The sequence below is a fragment of the Mytilus edulis genome, chromosome 3, assembly GCF_963676685.1.
Source record: "Mytilus edulis chromosome 3, xbMytEdul2.2, whole genome shotgun sequence".
Taxonomy (NCBI): domain Eukaryota; kingdom Metazoa; phylum Mollusca; class Bivalvia; order Mytilida; family Mytilidae; genus Mytilus; species Mytilus edulis.
In genome coordinates this window covers 46075538-46095139 of record NC_092346.1, presented here as the reverse complement: position 1 = coordinate 46095139, position 19602 = coordinate 46075538, and the positions used below count along the sequence as shown (strand labels likewise).

The 19602-nt window shown below is 33.5% G+C and overlaps 1 long non-coding RNA gene across 1 annotated transcript in view; it reads left to right on the top strand.

The window, feature by feature from the left end:
• LOC139516643 (uncharacterized) overlaps positions 1 to 19602 on the top strand; it is a 681292-nt gene that overhangs the window by 525863 nt on the left and 135827 nt on the right. The gene's annotated exons all lie outside the window — the stretch shown is intronic.

The following is a 19602-nucleotide window of genomic DNA, read 5'->3' as shown; positions in this document are numbered from 1 at the left end:
TCTTCCATAAAAAAAATAGTTGTCGCTTTGGTATTTTGAAAAGTTACATAATATGCATTAATCAATATATAGATAAAGACATTCAAAATCAACCATATTAAGGATTAGACTATTTAATGGATTTTTAATAACATAAGCAACACCACGGCCGACACTCGGCTAACCGAGAGATTGGTCGGTTAATCTATATTGAGTATGCGGCTATATGGGCGATTGGTCTGTTAATCGGGTTGGTAATACGTCTGTTAAGAGTAAAAAGCTTAATTTAATGTTAAACTCTATTAAATATACAGATTTATGGCATGTTATAGGAACCAAATCAAAAAAAAAAGTGTCTGACAAAATGATATCTATCATAGAACATTTTGCACTTGTAAAAACAATTCTTAGTCTGCGCGGTTTTCAGTAAAACTAAAAGGCGTCACGCAAGTATGTAGTATTTATGCTTATATGCATAGCAATTCTTTAAATAAAAGGCGAAACAAACAAATTTAGATATCATTTAAAGGACAAAAATAGTACTGTGGTTCTAAAAAAAATGTACATTAGTAAATATTTCATAATTGTAAAATAACGTGAATAATACCACGTTTTAGTGAAAATTATGGGAAGAAAGTCTGTTAATGGGTTGGACAATTGAAATTGTGTCAGTTAAGAGTTATTTAGCCACGACAATAATTTTTCTACCTTTATATTTCCCCCTTGAAAAATTTAAGAATGAGATGTTCCTAAGTAAACAAAAATGACAATACGGTGCCACAGTATCATAGAAAGAGCATTTTTATTTTGACTTTCTTTGCATCTTATTGAAGGGTGTGTCACTTCAATATAGCGTGATATATATTGGCCTCTGGAATATACATGAATTTTTTATTGACGTTTTCAATCAGCCTTAATTTTTGTGTCTGTTCGAAGTAGCACGTTCTCAATTCCGACTGAAAGTGTCTTTCTAATACAACACAGGGTACGTATAACGTGTTCTCGTTCTCATATGAACATGATATTTGTCACTGGATGTTAAACCCTAATTCGTCAGCATCATCCAATTGGTCTTTTGTTCTATTACTTACTAATAATCATATGTTGTTTACAAATCATTTTAAAGAAGTAAATGGAAAGGAGCGAATGCAGCTATATTTAGTTATTTTAAGTTTCAGTTCATTTTACTTCGTTTAGTTCCTTTCTACAGAGTGCAGAGGAGAACTACAGTTGTCTATGGTGGCCGGTGAAGTCCATTTCGCGTTTTCGCATTTTTCGCCTTTCATATTCTATAGGGCGAAAACGCGAAAACGCGACATCGCGAAGTGGAAAAGGCGAAAAGGCGAAAACGCATAATCGCGAAGTCGAAAACGCGAAGTCGAAAACGCGAAATCGATTGTATTTCACATTTTCGCGTTTTCGCCATATAGAATATAAAAGGCGAAAACGCAAAATGGCATTAACCTGCCACCATAGTTGTCCGCATGTAAACTTCTAGAATTTGTCACCAATATAAGTACCTCGCAATCCGTTACTGTTTCAACAGCCATCGGTGTTTCATGTGTGTATTCTTAAAAAAGTATTATTTTTCTCTCGTTTTTAGCAAAGTATCACTCTCTACTGTCCTTATCTATTATTCTAATATGACTTTCTTATTACGCTTTTTAAAAAAAGCCGTGTTCTAATGAGCACGACATATGCTCGACACATGCGCACGAACTTACTGTTTATATTAACGTTATTTCCATCGTTATCCTTTAAAATACATACATTTAAGCAGCTAACATAAACTTTTATTATATATCTTTATCAAACAACATATATTTACCCTGCTCGTAGTTTTAAAACTTATCAAATGATATGTAATGTACAGACTTCCGGGGAGGAAACGGGAACAGCCAATCATTTTTACTGTATTTTCGTACGCTTCGACCTATACAAATACTGTTTTTGTCCTATTAGAGGTTTCTCAACATCTTACGAACGGACGAAACTCTACGAACGTATCGTTATGGAGCAGTAATTTTGTTATAATGAAATCCATAATGCCAGCGTCACACTGTCCCGATTTTTATATACGATGGACACCCGAATGCGAAAATTGTAAGTTCGTACGAAGTTGGTCCTGATCTCGTTAAAATACCAAAAAGTGACCGAAGCAAGTACGATGAATAACGAAGTCAATACGATGGTGCCGAAATTATATACGATAGCAAAAGATGGACATACGAAGGTTAACCGAAGGCGGGTATTAAAGCTTCATATCTCAGCCGAAACCTACACGATGGATCACGAAGGCTACACGATGGATTACGAAGGCTACACGATGGATTACGATGATGGCGCGATGGCCATACGATGTCTAAAAGATACGAACAGAATTTCGACAACATATCGTTTCTGTACAAGTCTGCAATGCATGGCGGGAAATCGATCTTTTTGTCTAATTCGTATAAAACTTAGTTTATTACCCCCTACTACATGTAAGTTACGTGTAGATAAAATTGTTATGGAAACTCTAGAACCAAAATGCTCAAAACTTGGTATGGTGTTACTCGTTAAGAATATCTTAAGCGCTACTGACTTTAAAGTTCAAAAGTCAAGGTCACAGTGGCAGTTGTAATACAAGGCAATATCACCCTTGTGGACACTCTAAAACCAATATGCTTCAAAAGATTTTAACCACATTTGGTATATTGTTCCTCCTTGTAATGATCTGACATTTTTTACGTTCAAGGCCAAAGGTCAAGGTCATGCAGATTGACTTGTTTTTTCTCCTTGAAATAGCATAATACACAGGAAACTGGTTGCTCATTTTTTTACCTGCTGGTTCTAAAGACAATATTAAAGGTATTTCCAGTTACTGAATGTTTTGGTTGATTTCTAAAAAAATAGTTTATGTATCAAATATGCATATTCAATTTACCATTTTCTGCATGTGTCATATACAAATATAGTGTCCATTTTTGTCCCAAATATGTTACATACGAGGGGATGCCACGCTCGGCATTGCCTTGTTTGAACTGTAAAATGAGTGCACTAGTCTGAATAATCACCCATAATTACTGATCTATCTTAAAGATAAGGTAATGGGTTCGTTGATCCCTTTTATTCAAAAAGAGCTCTTTCCAGGAGAATATCATAATAATATAGACAAAAGGAAGGATGTGGGGAAAGCAACAAATGCGGCAAAATATGACATATAGAAAACAAAATGGAGTAAACATTCGTGTGACAACAACTCAGACGATACATAAAAAATCAGAATAAAGAAGAAAAAGTTGGTTTCCCTATATACGTGTACCTGCAGTGTTGGTGTACGAGGCGCGTTTATGATTTTCATTATGTTACTTGATATAAAAAATTGACAAAAAATAATATTTTACTTGTAAAAGTAAATCCTGAGCCTGTAATAGCTGCTCTTTGCATTTGAATTAATAGAAACAACGCTGTCGCCTTTCTTGTTCTCATAGAATCATATGATATGAGCTCCATGTTTTGTGAACGTCTTTCTTAACTGTCGTATTAGACTGACCAGTGCATATCGCGCATGGCACTTTAAATGTATTTTAGCGCGAAAATTAACTTACATTTAGCTGGATTTATTATCGTCGTAGTTCGATCTTGTCGCCTTCGTACTTTTATTCGATGGCAACACGACGGGATTACGAGGTCTTCACGAAGTCGTGTTGCCATCGTAAGACCTTCGGGTATCTTCGTGATTCATTCGTGTAGACATCGTAATGTGAAAACTGCCCGATGGAAACGATGGAAACACGAATGCAATACGATGTGCAAAGATGCATTCCCGGTGACATTACGATGGTGAGGATGGTGATACGAACTCAATACGAACCCTCAACATCGGACGCACCTTCGGGGATTTTTTAACATGTTAAAAAATTTAGAACCCTTCCCGAAGTTGTCCCCGAAGCCTAGAAAAAGTGGCCGATGGTTCTACGATGGTTAAAGATGGCACTACGAATAGCCCGATCTGGATACGACCAGTCCCGATTTTGAAAATTTCCATTATCGTGTTGCCATCGGCGTAAAAATCGGGACAGTGTGACGCGGGCATAATAAATGTCTACCGATACTGCAGTGTGTTTAAAAGACAACAGTTAACAACTTAATATCCTTTTTTGCAACCTTGCATTTTATTGTTGTCATTAAACATCCGTGTACCAATTTATTTTCTGTTTTTGACTGTTTCGTTTTCTTACGTTGAGTTCCGTTTGTTGACATGTCGTATATATGCGTTCGATTTACCTCCCTTATCCATTCAAAAAGATTTTTTTTGTTTAATGTCCTTGATTAAAAAATTCAACACATCTTGTTTGCAATTGGTTGATTGGTTGTTTGGTGTTTAACGTTCAGTGGCAAATATTCCATTCATTTCATTGCGAAATTAGCGTTTTGTAAAGGATTGATAAGTGATCGAGATAACACAACTTTAATATATTTCATATATCCACACGTCCCTTCTATTGGTCCAATCTGTTTGAGTTACCATGAGTTTCATTATTTCGTATCGGAGAGTATCTTGAATAGATATGTCGCAACATAGCTTTTTTATTTCTAATATTTATTGGGAATCAGTTAAAGAAATTCAAAGGTGCACTAGATCTATCGTTAGAAATAGAGTTTTGTGTGTTCTTGTTGAAGGATGAGTGCTACAGCCCTAACACAACTGGTAGTCACATAGTTATCAAAATATATATTTTTATATATTACACCCCTAACTAAAAAGAAAAATGAGAAATATGAAAATAGAGGAAATATACACAGTATGTATGGCACGCCGTTATTATATTTATTCAATTTCGAGATATCTTATTTAGTTAAATAAGATATCTTATAAACTAATAGAGATATCTTATAAACTTTTAGAGATATCTTATTAACTTATAGAGATATCTTATTTAATTGGTTATAAAGATATCTCTATTAGTTTATAAGATATCTATATTAATTAATAAGATATCTCTATTAGTTTATAAGATATCTCTATTAATTAATAAGATATCTTATAAAGTATGTATTTAAAAGATATCTTTATAAAGAAGTAAGATATCTTATATACTTTATAAGATATCTTATTAATTAATAGAGATATCTTATTAACTTATAGAGATATCTTATAAACTAATAGAGATATCTTATAAACTAATAGAGATATCTTATTTACTTTCAAATTAAATAAGATATCTTATAAAAATTAAAGATATCTAGATACTTAATAAGATATCTTGTTAAATAAATAAGATATCTTCAAATTTGAATAAATATAAAAACGGCGTGCCATAAGTATGCCATAGAAGCTTAACGGAAACAAGAAACAAGAAAAAAAATGTATATACTCATAATTATACTATAATAGAGGAAACATACACACTTAGAATAAGAAAGGCCATGATAACAACAAAAAACACAATATATAAGTTTAAATATTTTCCTTTATTTTTCTTGTTAAGTCTACCAATTTATAACAATATATCAATAAGAAGAGATCATTTTGATTTTAGTGGTTGGGGCAAAGAAGTTATCCAGGAACTTATTGGGATGTTTTCTTTTCAAATTTAAATCGAAAGGCGTTCACTCCTAGATTTATTTTACCTCGTGTCCAAGAACGAATTTTTACCGTTAATCAGACTCTAGCTAAGATAAAAAAAATCCTAGCCCTTTCGATCCATATACATGAATCTATATTTACCTTTTTCACATAAACTAAATAGTGATGTTGTCATCATGTTTATTAAAATTTCTTGAACGATTACTGTCCTTTGATTAAATATAAAATATTCTCCACTTAAATTTATAGATCAATAAGACTTTCAACTGTGTTGATTGAACAGTAAATTGTATATTATATATTATATAATATCAAATAAATATAATATGTATTTGTTTCAAAATGGTTTTAAAAAATCAAGCATGCATATTTTTACATGTAAAAGACATTTGAAAGGGAAGAAGAGCACAGCCGATAATCCAAAATTATAAGATAAATTACTGCTCCCTCTTTACCGTTACGGCAAGTTACGTCAAGTTAGGGCGATTTTCGTTCGTTCGTAAGATGTTGAGAAACCTCTAATAGAATAGTCCTCCCTAACGCTCATTGTAAAATATCGACAAATATAATGCCTACCCATGTTAAAATGAGCATAGAGCATGACATGAAGGAATTATTTCTTAATTCTATATTCTGCGTTTCCATCCAGATTCTCGTGTATACCATGAGGGTCCGGATTGGGGGTATTGTTTATTTCTGTATTCTTTAAATTGTTATGTCATTTTTTTCTACATTTTTTTTTATCTTACTCATTATTCTTTCTTTATTTTTCATATTTTGTCATCTCAATATATTTTACTTACTGATGTTTAGTTACATTACGACGTTTATCTCTGATTTATATACTGGTTACCAATTTAGATGACAAATTTGTGTTATTCATGACAATTAAACAGAATCAACATGATATATGCGATCATTCTTGGATGAAATTAATATTACACTTTTTGAAACCATTTTTATCAATTTTCAATTTCATGTGTAGTTGTTTCCGTATATGTTATGTTTTATTGCTCATGTGTTGTCAGCTAGGGCCGTAACTACCTATGAGGCAGGGGAGGGATTTTTTTTGTTTTAAGTAATAAAATGAAATATTGACAATATGTACAAGAAGAACTTGAATTTATATTATAAACAACCCAAGTTTACAGTTTTAACAGTGTTCTCATGATACGTGATATATGTCATTTTCCGGATTTTTTATCGATAGTGAACCGTTTCAGTATTTGTTTTATTTTATTTTTTTCGTGTGGCCGTCCGTCTGTTATTCAGTATTCGTACGAGAACACATATATGAAACTTTGCTTTCTACAATTTTGAATAAAACTTAACTATTCACATTTATTTAGGGGCTCAAATAAGCAGAGGAAGTTCCCTTTGTATTGTGAATCGGCTGAATCAGCTGCTGGATCATTGTTTTAACCGTCTCCCGATCGTACGAGGACATTTTGGTCAATGCCTTAGTAGTTAAACACTCCCATTCGTTGTAGCAGGGACTTTCTATAATAAGTATATACTAGTATAGAAACTTTCAGAGTCCCTGGTTGTAGTTGTATACATGTCTGTTCAGCTTTCAACAATATTGAAATTCAAGGTCCTCGATAAAAAAGATATCTTGCGTTCTATGATATCGCTTTATATGTTTTTTTTAACTTACCAGTTTGATATCTTTAAATACAGATGATAATTGTTTGCATAAAAATTGCTTCCATTCATAACTCTTAACAGACCAATTAACAGACCGGGTTTTATACATCCGACCCACTAACAGACCAGGTTTTAAATAAAGATTGATTTATGTCACCAAAATACAGGTTTTCGTGTAGATTTTTCACACAATGATATCAATATGATTAACAAACATAATACCTTTCTTTTTTCGTTGTTCAAAATATTGAATGCAAGTAAATTTAACCAATGTGTCATTTTGTGTACATTTTATATGTGTAAAATGTGTATAAATTTATTGATGAGTAACCCGCCTTTTCGTTTTATAGATCGTACATCGAAGCTAGAAAAATAATAATTACACCACTGAATTCAGTACATTGAATTGTTTTGTTAGATATGATTACTTTTTATGATGAAAATATATTTAGAAAGTTATACAATGAAACATGCTGAACATTCAATGATTTTCTCGATAGCACCTGATTAACAGACTTTAGCCAACCCGATTAACAGACCAACCGCCGATATAGCCGCATACTCAATATAGATTAACCGACCAATCTCTCGGTTAGCCGAGTGTCGGCCGTGAACACGACGGGTGCCACATGTGGAGCAGGATCTGTTTACCTTTTCCGGAGCGACTGAGATTTTTTTGTTGGGGTTCGTTTTGTTTGGTCTATAGTTTTCTATGTTATGTCTTCTGTATTATTATTTGTCTATTTGTCTTTTATATTCTAAGCCAAGGCTTTGTCATTTTATTTTCAATCTATGAGTTTGACTGTTCCTCTGGTATCTTTCGTCCCTCTTTTAAGCTAATTATTCCGAAAAATTTTTTTTATAACAATCGTGTTGATTAATTTAGCCATCGCAAAGAATATGCCATCTTATGCATTATCGATAAGATATCCATGAAGAAAGCTATTTAAAGAATAAATTATCTTTATATTTAATGATTTTTTACCATATTAAGATCAAACAAAAGTTATAAGTCTCGTTCGGTAATAAAAATAACATTTCAAAGATATTGGAGATAAATGTACTTTTCATTATTTTAAAAGGATTGTTGAAGGGATCCTTATATATATACACATGTATATCTCTTTTTCATATATATAGGATGATATGGTTTAGTTCCCTTATCTAATATATCATAACGGGTTTATTGATAGTATCGTAAGTGCACTTAATTTTTTCTGAGTCATAAACATGTATGTTGGGTGTCAGAAAGCATCAATCTTTTTTATTTGATGGTCTTATAAAATATTTTGGAAAGTTAAGGTTACATAGTTACTAAAGCAGGTAACCAGTAAATAACAGTGTAAAAATTGGGTTGTTTACTTCCGGTGATGGTTTTCTTATATGCAATGAAATGTAGTGTGAAATTTTCACTGTAGCACTGGAAAGGATTAAACGTTATTCATGCAAAGTATTTCTTTGGTTGAAATAAAGGTAAATACTGTACATTTAAAGATGCAATTTGTTTTTTTTTTATTTTGCATCTCTATAATGATGTCTTTAGGAATATATAGAGAGTTTTCAGATTGTGATCACTTTAAATTTTTAGCTCACCTGACCTAAAAGTTCAAGTGAGCTTTTCTCATCACTTGGCGTCCGTCGTCCGTCGTCCGTCGTCCTGTGTCCGTCGTCTGTAAACTTTTACAAAAATCTTCTCCTCTAAAGCTACTAGGCCAAATTTAACCAAACTTGGCCACAATCATCATTGGGGTATCTGGTTTTAAAAATGTGTGGCGTGACCCTGCCAACCAACCAAGATGGCCGCTATGGCTAAAAATAGAACATAGGGGTAAAATGTAGATTTTGGCTTATAACTCTAAAACCAAAGCATTTAGAGCAAATCTGACGGGGGGTATAATTGTCTATTAGGTCAAGATCTATCTGCTCTACAATTTTCAGACAAATCAGACAACCCGTTGTTCGGTTGCTGCCCCTGAATTAGTAATTTTAAGGAAATTTTGCAGTTTTTGGTTATTATCTTGAATATTAATATAGATAGAGATAAACTGTAAACAGCAATAATATTCAGCAAAGTAAGATCTACAAATAGGTCAACATAACCAAAATTGTCAGTTGACCAATTAAGGAGTTATTGCCCTTTATAGTCAATTTTTTACCATTTTTCTAAAATTTTAGTATTCTTTTAAAAAATCTTCTTCTCTGAAACTACTGGGTCAAATTTAACCAAACTAGGCCACAATTATCATTTGGGTATTTAGTTTAAACATGTGTGGCGTGACCCTGTCAACCAACCAAGATGGTCGCCATGGCTAAAAATAGTACATAGATGAGAAATGTAGATTTTGGCTTATATCTCCAAACCAACGCATTAAGAGCAAATCTGACAGGGGATAAATTGTTAATCAGGTCAAGATCTATCTGCCCTTAAATTTTCAGACAAATCGGACAACCCGTTGTTCGGTTGCTGCCCCTGAATTAGTAATTTTAAGGAAATTTTGCAGTTTTTGGTTATTATCTTGAATATTAATATTAGATAGAGATAAACTGTAAACAGCAATAAAGTTCAGCAAAGTAAGATCTACAAATAAGTCAACATGACCAAAATTGTCAGTTGACCCATTAAGGAGTTATTGCCCTTTATAGTCAATTTTTAACCATTTTTCTAAAATTTTAGTATTCTTTTAAAAAATCTTCTCCTCTGAAACTACTGGGTCAAATTTAACAAAACTAGGCCACAATCATCATTTGGGTATCTAGTTTTAAAAATGTGTGGCGTGACCCTGCCAACCAACCAAAATGGCCGCCATGGCTAAAAATAGTACATATGGGAGAAATATAGATTTTGGCTTATATCTCCAAACCAAAGCATTAAGAGCAAATCTGACAGGGGATAAATTGTTTATCAGGTCAAGATCTATCTGCCCGGTAAGGACCGATTTTGGCCTCAAATTTAAGTTTCATCTGACGAAAGATTTTGACCACTTTTTAAATACTTAAGTGTCTATTTCATATGATGCAATTAATTTATGCGAAAGATTTTAACTTATTTAGTCATTAAAAACGATCCGATTCAGGCTAAAATATGAGAAATCTACCAAATATGAGAAAAAATGTCACTTTTCAGATGGTTTTTGTCAAAAACGAAAGTGGCCACATCCGTGTTCATCCTCAATCTTTATATATGTTATGTATTATCATCAAATACAACTTCTATTTCAATATTTTGGATGAACACGAATGCGGCCACTTTCGTTTTACACGGAAACCGTCTAAAATTTAACTAAAATGCTGGAATTGTGAAGATTTCAGTAATTTAGCATGAATTAATGGTGCTAGTTCTCAATACATGTGCATTGTATTGTCAAAAAGAGCCCATATTTATGTAGCAGAACCTTTCTACTATCCAATAAATGACTAAAAGTTTACATTTTAACAATTTTGTAAAACTGCTATATTTTGGGGCCAAAAAGGGGTCTTACTGGACCTACTCCTTTTCAGAATTAGTAATTTTAAGGAAATTTTTCAGTTTTTGGTTATTATCTTGAATATTATTATAGATAGAGATAAAGTGTAAAAAGCAATAATGTTCAGCAAAGTAAGATCTACAAATAAGTCACATGACCAAAATTGTCAGTTGACCCATTAAGGAGTTATTGTCCTTTATAGTCAATTTTTAACCATTTTTCTAAAATTTTAGAATCCTTCTAAAAAATCTTCTGCTCTGAAACTACTGGGTCAAATTTAACAAAACTAGGCCACAATCATCATTTGGGTATCTAGTTTTAAAAATGTGTGGCGTGACCCTGCCAACCAACCAAGATGGCCGCCATGGCTAAAAATAGTACATGGGGGAGAAATGTAGATTTTGGCTTATATCTCCAAACCAAAGCATTTAGAGCAAATCTGACAGGGGATAAATTGTTTATCAGGTCAAGATCTATCTGCCCTTAAATTTTCAGACAAATCGGACAACCCGTTGTTCGGTTGCTGCCCCTGAATAAATAAAGGCAACAGTAGTATACCGCTGTTCAAACTCATTAATCCATGGACAAAAAACAAAATCGGGGTAACAAACTAAAACTGACGGAAACGCATAAATATAAGAGGAGAACAACGACACAACACTACAATGTAACTAACACACACAGAAACGGACCAAGCATCATACAAAATCCCACGAGAATAACAAATATAACATCAAAACCAAATACATGAATTTGGGATAGACAAGTACCGTGACACGTCTTATCGCAATGTCAATTTACACTCAAAAATAAGAGAAAACAAACGACGCAACGTTAAATTGTAACACACACAGAAACGAACTATAATATAACAATGGCCATATTCCTGACTTGGTACAGGACATTTTTAAAGAAAAAATGGTGGGTTGAAATAAGTAATTTTAAGGAAATTTTTCAGTTTTTGGTTATTATCTTGAATATTATTATAGATAGAGATAAAGTGTAAACAGCAATAATGTTCAGCAAAGTAAGATCTACAAATAAGTCAACATGCCCAAAATTGTCAGTTTATCCCTTAAGGAGTTATTGCCTTTTATAGTCATTTTTTAACAATTTTCATAAATTTTTGTAAATTTTTGTAAATTTTTAGAAAATATTTTCCGCTGTAATTACTGGGCCAAGTTCATTATAGATGGAGATAATTGTCGCAAGAAGAATGTCCAGTAAAGTAAGATCTACAAACACATCATGATCACCAAAACACAATTTTGTCATGAATTTATCTGTGTCCATTGTTTAATATGCACATAGACCAAGGTGAGCGACACAGGCTCTTGAGAGCCTCTATAGTTGCAATTGTTAGTTTTCATTCAGTTTCTAATCCTTTTGTATTACTTTTTTAAACTTCTATGGACATTCCTCGGGATCAATTCTATTCGAATGATATTTTCTGTCAAGTTTTAAATCCTATCAGAGCTGAGACTTGTGTTATAGTAGTCTCAGATCAGAGTAAGCATCGTGGTCTTCATGTTCATATAATTTCTGTATTTCACAGAACCAATATCGGTCAATCTACGAGAGCATTTTTTGGGTTTCTTTGCCTTATATAATTCACAATTTGCTGCTATTACCCTGTTGCTGTGTTCTTCAATACGAATATGTAATGTGGTCGCCATGCTTCGGAGCTCAAAACTGTGCTATGGAGGTAATCTTGAACAGTCGGTGTATATTTTCCGCTTTATGTCTTTATTTGCTTGTAATGATTTTTATCATACCGCCAATAGATTTATGGGGATATGATTGGTTAATGGACTACACGTGGTGACTATGTATATTTGGTATAGAGTGTCACATGGTTAGTTACATGTACCATATAGGGTTAGCAACCATATGGGGTTTAATAGTAAGGAGTAACTTCCCTTTCAAAACAAAAAAGATGCCACAACCCTTTATAAAAACAACACGGTGTTGAGGAAAAATCTGAAAGGATTCAACAGACGACTAAATGACGATGAAAGGTTGAAATAATTTCATAAAACTTGATTAAAGCTAACAAGTTATTACCGTTGGCATAACGGAGTTATACTTCTCTCTCAAAACAAAACAAAATCTGAAAGGACGAAGAAATAAACTGGCTGAATACATGTAATACACGATTGAAATAAATTCATTCCCAAGTCAGGAGCCTCTGGCCTTTGTTAGTCTTGTATGATTTTAAATTTTAGTTTCTTGTGTATAATTCGGAGTTTAGTATGACGTCCATTATCACTGTACTATTATGCATATTTTAGGGGCTAGCTGAAGGACACCTACGGGTGCGGGAATTCTCGCTACATTGAAGACCCATTGGTTGCCTTCGGCTGTTGTTTGCTCTATGGTCGGGTGGTTGTCGCTTTGACATATTCACCATTTCCTTTCTCAATTTTATCATATAATAAAAAGTTGTTATAGTTGGCATTTTTTTTTCGTATAGACAAATACCACATTTGTAGATAGTTGGTAAGATAATTCGTTACACGGTCACGGTGTGCTATTGACCTAATACGCCATGTAACTAATAAATGTGCTGAGCATGTTAATTATCCGAAAGGAATCTCAAAGATAAATACTTTTGAAACAGTTATACATTTTTTTTTTAATATTCATTACATGTTAACATTTTTTTTTTCACTGATTAATATAATTAATGTTATTTATTTGGGGCAATCAATCATTATGGTTAAACCAAATCGGACTGTCTATGAAATTAAACAATTTAAAGTAGCTTTATAAGCGACCTTGATATGTAACAGTAGTTTACCCATTTTTGAATCTGTAAAAATGATTATTAAACGTTCAGAAGCACGGTGGGTATGGTTTTCCTGCAAGAGAACGTTCTATGCTGGTGATTCGGTCCTGACGGGTGTTGGTGATCAATGAAAAAATGTAAACAAAGACGAAAATGATGATTTTTGACGTTTTCACTCATAAAAAATGGAAGAAAACAGTTGAGATTTTTCAATTTTGTTTCTTATGGGTTCATATGTAAACCATTAAAAAGTTGACCCTCTAAACTGTTTCAGTAAGCGTAACACAAAAATGCTCATTTTCAGAAAATCTAGAACTGAAAAAATAAAACAAAAATGCTCATAGAGTCCGCTTACTATACCACAATCCACACGACAAAACTATTTTGTGAAAAAACATTGCAATTTATTAAAATTTTGCATTTTCTCAATTTATTCATGTCCTGATACTGTGCTGGTGGTTCCTGTCATTGTGCTGGTGGGTCCTGATCATACGGTGCTGGTGATTTTGGATAAGAAGTTGGTCATATTTGAAACAAATTTTACAAAATCAATAAAATTGGGCAGATAAGTGTTGTCAATAGGATCTATGACTCCTATTTTAGCTCTTGTGCATCCATTTGGCTGTTTATATATGTGTTTTCAAATGATCGTAAAAGAGGGACGAAAGATACCAAAGGGACAGTCAAACTTGTATTACATAATTACATAAAAGGGCAACATCTTTCGTCCAATATCAGATAACAATATATAGTATCTAAAATAAGAATAGTTTTATTAAGATATTAAATGCCCCTTACATTGATGCTTCAACAATGATCAAAGCCCATACCGCATAGACATGTTTGTTAGCGCTCCGCATACCCCTCCCCACTTCCACCCAACCAACCCTCCTCATTTACTCCTTCATTGTTACAGTGGTGTACCAACACAACAATTTATCACATAAAATAATAACACAAAGACACACATTATTGAACAACGAATGCTCGCAGGTACTGAAAGCTAGTTCAAAGCTGCATTTTCAACTAATAGATAAACCATGTTCTCATATACAAAAATTCCAAATTGATATCGATTAAAAAAGTCTCAAAACATTGATGAAGCAGAACTTTAAAAGTGTGCAGTGAATCTTGTGCTCACAACAGTTATTGTCATAATTATGTTTACATAAGACTTATAAAGGAATTAAGAAGGTACCAAGAAATATTTTACAGTTCAATTTAATGATCATGAATGGAAGGAAATGGTACGGAAGTTTACATAGGACAAAAAGAAATTGATAGTATTTTTTGGCGAAAGACTTAAACGCTTCTTTGCATTATATAGCACAGCTCTTCTATAAAAACATGCCAAAAAAAACTTTGATTGACTTGCTTGCTATTTTTGCTTGGATGTTTTCAAACAATAGGTAGGCGGAGTTTCAATACATACTGGGATTTGATTGGACAAATACAAACTGACAGGAATTGAAGTTAATGTTTATTGTCCAAACAAATTCTAGTATATAGTAAACAGACTATGAGGCCGTTAGTTTTCTCGTTTGAATTGTTTTACATTGTCTTATCGGGCCTATTATAGCTGACTATGCGGTATGGGCTTTGCTCATCGTTGAAGGCCGTACGGTGACCTATAATAGTTGTTATTGTCTGTGTCATTTTGGTCTTTTGTGGATAGTTGTTTCATTGGCAATCATACCACATCTTCTTTTTTTATACTTACCTGTCGTTTACAAACATCCAAACAATAACAGCAAGCAATTTGATCAATGGTTTGCTTTGCATATATATTTATAGAAGAGCTGTAAATTTTTAAAAAATAATCTTGTTGTCGTAGATGGTTAAATCCTCAACAAAATCTCAATAACTTTGATGGAACGAATAAAGGTTTTAAATCAAATTTTCGTGGACTTTTTAGCTTCCACCCTGACGAGGCATGTTAGCTGTTCGTATATTGTTGCACCTGACGCACGGAAACTTTCACATTTCCATCTTCTTTTCTGAAATATTTTTTTAATTGCTTGAACTTTTGCAATATTAAAGCCGATTTCAATGAGTGTGTAGACAAAGGGAATATCTTGCTTGCTGAACAGAAAAGTCATTGTTAGGTTATGTAAACTATCCTACTTTAAGAGTAGACTAGTCCGACAAATGACACATCTTTCTGTCTGTAGGACCAGGCTACTTCGAAAGGAGGTAGGTATACTTTACCTAACTATAGCTAACAAGCAAGCTAACCAAAGATATTTCCTTTGCGTACATACTCAATGGAATCGGCTGTAACTAGAAACTCGAATACATTTTAACAGACAGTGGTCATGTTTGTGGATGAATATTGTTTTTTCTAGATTCACTCTTGAAAAATCATTTGGTAACATTTGGTCAAGTAATTTCAGAAAAGATCTTTTTGTAATTGCGGACGCCAAGACAATACATGAACCTCACACGACCCCTCGACACAGGTAAGCTTATATATGATCTTATAGCGATTCGGGTTGATAACCAGTTGAAATTAAGCCAGTTATTTGTGTGTGTAGATTTGTATTCATTTGTTTTAAACTGTTATGAGTCGACCTTTAAAAGTTAAATGTAGGTGTTTAATCTAAGAATTTCTTTTTTAAACTTATATACTTGTTTTATACTCAATTAGTAGTATGAAGCTACGAGATATTTTAATTTTTGGAATTGAAGGCACAATTAACAAAGCAAACGGTAGTTTCAAATACTTTTAAATAGATCTTTAAGGATAATGTACCCTTGTGTTGATCCCATGCTAAACATAACAAAAATCTCGTCTTCATTCTCTGACATATTCTAGTCTGCCCTTTCATAAAATAGTGAATTTTTTTTAGTGTTCTATCGAACTTCCGAAAAAAAATACCTGATAACCGTTCAGACAAAAAAATCATGTTGAAAAAATCTTACAGATATAGCAAGTGATTCTTAATAGCTATAAGATACATTTTCTTTTAAAGTACAACATACTTTTAAATCTTACGAGAAACTATTCCAAGCTTAAAACTTTCACTGTAACCTCGCTCTAACTTATCCCCAATCCCCCCCCCCCCCAAAAAAAAAACAAACAAACCCGCAATACTATTGTCATTCTTATAGTCAGCACTAAATTGTTCACAAACAAATGTGTTTTAAGCTGCTAAAGACATATGATTCAAACGCTCATAAAGTCCTTTGTTCTATATTTTTTTTCGTTTTTATGCAAAACCTTTTACATTTTTATTTTATGGGTTATTGTTGAAGGTCATACGATGACGTATGGGGCCATAAAAAAGAATAGGTTTGTTTGCCCAAACCCTACCTACCCAGAAAAAAGCTGCCTACTCAAATTCTTTATTGTCCTGATTTGAAGAAGTTTTTTTTTAATCAGAAAGGCATGAAGACTTATAAACACCCGATACTTCAATTTCCTTTTTTGAAAAAAAGAAAAAGAAAATGCCTACCTACCTACCCACTGTCTCAACCTTTGGGTAGGGTTTTGGCAAACCAAAATATTTTTTTATTGTGGCTTGGTTGTTAACACATACTTCCTTTGGTTTCTTATGGAAATTTGTCCATTGACAACAAACATGCCACATCATCTACTTTATACAAGTATTGTATAAATTACAACGTATTTTGGTGATCTTGCAAAATGATCGTAATCCCGAAAATCGTAAACATATTTTCTTATCTTAAAAGGGGGCAAGAAGGGTTCCATTATCAGGCCAATACATAAGATTACAGTTACTTTAAAAAAAAAATTTAAAAAATAGGGGTATTTTTTCTCTCATAATAACAGTAAACAGATTCACAACAATGTCAATTTCAAGAAAGCAGACAACAGTTAATTAGTCAATAACAGTACAGCATCAATGATCTTGAATATATGCCACTTTTAACTAAAATATAAAGGCACAGAACCAGGACATAGGAGCACAGAACCAGGACCGTTTTTCTTATCACCAGCACAGCGTCAGGACAATTCCGTTTAACGAACTTGCACGACTTTTGCAATATAATATTGTTGTAATATACTTTGCATGGTACTTATGACGCATCAGAGAAAAATTAAGCAACAAAACAGTCGTTTTATTGCCGTTCTGATACAATGTAAACAAACCCACCAGCACAGAATCAGGACCCATCAGCACCTGACAGGACCAAATCACCAGCACAGAACGTTCTCTCGCAGGACAACCATACCCACCGTGAGAAGACGAATCCCGGTAACAAATAAAAAGTGAGGGATTCTCGTGAAATCTAAAAGGAGCCAATTAGTGTGTGACGACAGGAAAAGCGTCTCCTGTTACGCATGCATCAACCGCTATGCACATCCATAATCAGTCAAATGTCATACATGTCATAAGAGTACAAAAAAAAGTATCTTCGTAAGGATGTACAATTGGTAACAATTAGTTTACCGACTATTTGTTGAAGTAGAAATTAACCAACTGAATTAAACCAATTTGTTGTCGGCATTACGTCCAACATTTTTATTATTACATATTTGATATTTTTGTTTATTGAATCAATAGGGTTCTTCAAAAAGTAAGATTTAAAATAACTCAAAACACAACATAAGTACATGTATCTAGGAACCTCACTTTGTAGACAATGGAAATGGGGAATGTGTCAAAGAGACAACAACCCGACCATAGAGCAGACAACAGCAGAAGGTCATCAACAGGTCTTCAATGCAGCGAGAAATTCCCGCACCCGGAAACGTCCTTCAGCTGGCCCCTAAACAAATACATATACTAGTTCAGTGATAATGAACACCATACTCAGGAGCGGATCCAGCCATTCTAAATAAGGGGGTCCCAACCCAGGACAAAAAAGGGGGGGTCCAACTATATGTCCCCATTCAAATGCATTGATGGGCCAAAAAAAGGGGGTACAACCCCCTGAACTTATCCCCCCCTTTTGGATACGGTCGAGAAAATTCACTACCACAAACATCGCATTTATTTGGTTTTTCGCCAGACTGTGTTCACAAATGTCCCTTTAAGTGACTACATTGAGTAAATTCTCTAGCACAAACATCACATTTATAAGGTTTTTATTTGTATGTGTTCTCACATTTGTCCCAGTCTGTGTTCTTATGTGTTTCTATAGAGTACCGTTGAGTGTGACTAAATCCTCTCCTCCCTCTAACATCATTGATAATGTTTATCTCCAGTATGTGCGTTTTTTTGTACGACTCTGTAAGGAACACACAAAAATAAACATGATCAATTCAATATTTATAAACCTTTTGATACTGTTCTGCAATTTACAAAATATAAAATATCTATTTTAACATTCTCTGTGTGTTTGGTAATTCTAATTCCATGCTATATATACAACATGTACAAGAATATCATATGATGTACTGCCTCATTGATATATATGCCTCACATCTTCGTTACTCATGAGGAAACCAAATTTGGTAGATTATGTAGATGAAAACATACATTTAATGTAAAGGCTCTGTGTTGAAGACTGTACTTTGACATATAAACTTTTTTATTCATTGTATCTTGGATGGTGAATTGTCTCATTAGCACTGAAGCCACATATTCTTTTATCTATAGAAAATAAACTGTTGACTCAACGATATGTCTCGCCTGTCTGCATAAATAAAATCAGGAAAGACAATCTGAGGAACTGTTAACAGCAACATTGCTTATTAATGTAAAGTTGCTTAACCATGAACTAGGGATAGGACCTCAAGATAGTTGTCAATCTGATATGCTTGGATAGATATGCAACTTTCAAATGACTTTATAGAAAATACCACAATAAAATCAGTTACTGACCATGATATAGCAATAACACAATGTATTATAAAATTGAGAATGGAAATGGGGAATGTGCCAAAGAGACAACAACCCGACCATAGAGCAGACAACAGCAGAAGGTCACCAACAGGTCTTCAATGCAACGAGAAATTCCCGCACCCGGAGGCGTCCTTCAGCTGGCCCCTAAACAAATATATACTAGTTCAGTGATAATGAACGTCATACTAAACTCCAAATTGTACACAAGAAACTAAAAGTTAAAATAATACAAGACTAACAAAGGTCAGAGGCTCCTGACTTGGGACAGGCGCAAAAATGCGGCGGGGTTAAACATGTTTGTGAGATCTCAACCCCTCCCCCCCCCCCTAATACCTCTAT